Source organism: Lepidothrix coronata, unplaced genomic scaffold, assembly GCF_001604755.1.
Source record: "Lepidothrix coronata isolate B3197 unplaced genomic scaffold, Lepidothrix_coronata-1.0 Scaffold154, whole genome shotgun sequence".
Lineage (NCBI taxonomy): Eukaryota > Metazoa > Chordata > Aves > Passeriformes > Pipridae > Lepidothrix > Lepidothrix coronata.
The window spans coordinates 8,106-10,182 of NW_016690334.1; positions in this window are offsets into that span (position 1 = coordinate 8,106).

The following is a 2,077-nucleotide window of genomic DNA, read 5'->3' on the forward strand; positions in this document are numbered from 1 at the left end:
TCACAGTCCTTCTGGAGATTCCCTGAGACCAAGCTGAGCTCCTCACAGTCCCCTTGAATCTTCCTGACCTGGTCCTCCATGTCCTCCATGTGCTGCAGGAGCTGCTGGTCCTGCTCCAGGGAGGAAGAAAAGATGATGCTTAGCAAGGGGAGTCTGGTTCCACGAGTCCTCAGTGTCAAGAGGACATTTGCACCAAGGCTTTAATTTCCTTCCATGCTGCTGTCTGGTCCAAGCCAGTCTGGGGGCAATGAGGGGCTCCCCAACATTTTACAGCAAAGCACAGCCAGCCAGGGAATGCCACCAGCCCACTCCCAAGTCCCCCGTGGTGCCAATTCCCTACCTGGTTCCTTTGCTTTAGGATGTTCTCCACCTTGCTCACAGCTATCTGCCGGGACTCCAGGGAGTCCACCTCCTCCTCGAGTTTCTCACAGCGCTGGACGAGCTCCCCCAAAAGCACTCTGTAGTCGAAGGTGCAGTTGGAACACGCTGCCTTCTCCGTCTCCTCCTCCTGCTCCTCCTGCACGGTGCCCATTGCCTCCTCCAGCTCGCCCAGCTGCAGGAAGGGCAGAAGGAATCTGCTCAGAGATGGGATGGATGCAGCCAGCACACCTGGGTGCTGTGGGGCTCGATGGCCCCAGCCAGATGGGGAATGTGGCTGGAACCCTCTCAGGACCTCTCCACTGAGCTGGCAGGTGGTGGGAGTGCTCCCCCAGCACCTCACCTTCTCCTGCATCTGGTTGGTCGTCTCGGTCACCAGCTGCTCCAGCATGGCATTCCTCATCTCCTGCTGCTCCTCCATCTTCTTGAGTTCAGTCTTTGTCTCTTGCAGCACAGACCTGGCCAGCGAGATGGGGGCAGGGGCTGGCTTAGTCTCCCCAGCGCTGCTTGGGCAATGTCCCTTAGCCCCAAACCAGGATGCTCCCAGGCCCCCTGGGCTTCCTTGCAGCCCTACAGAGCACAAAACTCTCTTCTGTCCTCTTACTCCAGTTGTTGAGTGATCTGCTCATTGGTCTCTTCTTTCCACTTGACCATATCCGCCCTCAGCTTTCTGATGTCATCCTCCATCTTCTTCATCTGGGAAGGGCAGTGGTGGCAGACTCAGGGCACAGATCTTGTGTTGTCCCAGCACGAGGGCCCTTCAGCTGCAAGGGCAGACCCAGGGCCCCACACCCTGTCCCTGGGTCGACCCCAAATCCCCAGCTCAGGGAGCCACACTCAAATATCCCACAAGAGCCCGAGGGTGACACCAGCCAGCAGCTCACCGATAAAAGCATCTCTCTCATCTTCTCTGTCATGTTGGACTGTGTTGTCTTAATCATGCCAATCTCCTCGCGAAGATCCTGGCAGTCAGCCATGGCCTAGGAGAGAGGGGTGGTGGGGGTCAGTCCCAGTGGAGGGTCCCTGGGGACCTGCAGGACCTTCCCCCTGCCGTGGTGTGCCCAGCACAGGGGACAGTGCAGGTCAGGCTCAGCCAGGCTGGCAGGGCACTGCGGGCAGCACTCTCCATGCATCCAGCAGGGCCAGGGCTGCTGAGCCTGCAGCCGGCACAGCCGAGGCCACTGGCTGCTGCCTCAGAGCCACAAGTGTCTGACAGCAGCAGTTCACCTGGTCAAACTCCTGCTGGATCTTCTGGACCTCCTGGACCTCCTGGACCTTCTGGACCTCCTGGACCTCCTGGACCTTCATGTCCTCTGCTCTGTGAGGCTGTAGGAGAAAGGGGTGTCAGAGATGAGCCTCTGGTTAGTGTCCCTGAGGAACACGACCTTCACCCCCACTGTGATCTCCACAAACCTGCGCTTCCTGGATCCTTGACCCATCTTTGGCCTCATCACTCTCCTTGTGTAGAGCCTGAGAGACAGTCTAGGAAAAAGGGTTCTCGGGGGTGAGTCCCCCGAGACCCCCAGCCCTGCCCTGGGGAGCCCATGGCACAGGCAGGGTCAGCAGGGAGAGCCCCAGTGCCGCCTGCCCGAGCCAGGCTCTGTGCCAGAGCACTGAAGCCCATCCCAAGGGCCAGGAAGCGCTGCCAGCGGCCCAAGCGCTGCCTGGGCAGCGAGGGCAGAGTCAAGCACTGCTGAGG